Raw genomic sequence first — 1,161 nt, 5'->3', positions numbered from 1 at the left:
GTTAATCGCTCCGCTCTCGCCGGGCACGCTCCGAGGAGTGTGTCCGTGCCTGTGGTCTTGCGGTTACGGTCCCGCTGGGCACGGCGCACGGCGGCGATTGAGATCGCGGGGATCGCACATGATCTGGCGGACGGGTTGGAGACGGCTATCTCCACTGGAATCCCGCGCTGCAGTCTCTTCCCTCTCTGAGTGAGAGCTCGCTGCTGCAGCTATCTTTCTCTGAGGAGATTGATATTGTTTGTGTGACCGAGAGGCTCGCTCGCTGCCGACGCAACGCGTGTATTACATCATTTTCGGTTTTGATATGAATCTTATCACACCACACCATGTTTACTTGTCTGGTTGTTTGGCTGCATTTTATTCTGAGGAATTAAAATGAAGTATTTCTTCTGACTATGAGAAGTTAGATATACAGGAGCTCTTGGGAATAAATAAATAAATAAATCAATTTCTCCAGTGAGAGCACGCGTTTACCTCTCTTCCTCCGAGGGGGTTGAGTCAACAGGGGCTCCTCATATAGGGAGCGTCACTTCTCGTACTCCTCAGCCAACCTAGCCTCTCTAACTGCACTGGAGGCCAGTCTCGAGAGACTGGTTCCCTTAGTAGGTCACCTGGCAGTGTGGGAGACCCTGCAAAGCGTGTCTCATTGGGTCCTACCCCGAGCAGGCTCTGGTTCTATCAGTCTGGAGACTTCAGCTAAGAGAGTCCTGATGCCATGGCTCAGGACTTCGGAGGGCAGGCCCCTCTGGGGAAGAGCGGTGTACACCTCATTATACAGTGCCCGTCTCTCCTCAGTGCTCTCAGGAGATCGATCTGCCAACCCAGACACCTACGGTGCTTCAGGGCGCAGCGGTCTTCGGCAAGCGCTTCTCTCAGTCACCGCCCGGAAATATAGCGGTACTAAGAGGCTCGCTACCTCTTCGGAGATTTCTAGGGCAGCTAGTTCGGCCGTCCCCTGCTGGTTCGCCGCTTCAGGGCACCGACCTAGCCGCGCTGATTACACCAGAGATTAGTCTCGAGAGACTGATTCTCTTAGTAGACCTTTTTGGCAGCGTGGAAACTTCTGCCAAATGTGTCTCAATGGGTCCTGCACACTGTAGAAGAGGCTACCGAATCAGGTCAGTTCTTCTCCGACTCGTTTCAATGGGGTCAACTCGCAGC

This window comes from Sinocyclocheilus anshuiensis, unplaced genomic scaffold, assembly GCF_001515605.1.
Source record: "Sinocyclocheilus anshuiensis isolate Anshui unplaced genomic scaffold, SAMN03320099.WGS_v1.1 scaffold6292, whole genome shotgun sequence".
In the NCBI taxonomy this organism is placed as follows: Eukaryota; Metazoa; Chordata; class Actinopteri; order Cypriniformes; family Cyprinidae; genus Sinocyclocheilus; species Sinocyclocheilus anshuiensis.
Note: the sequence above shows the minus strand (reverse complement) of the source record.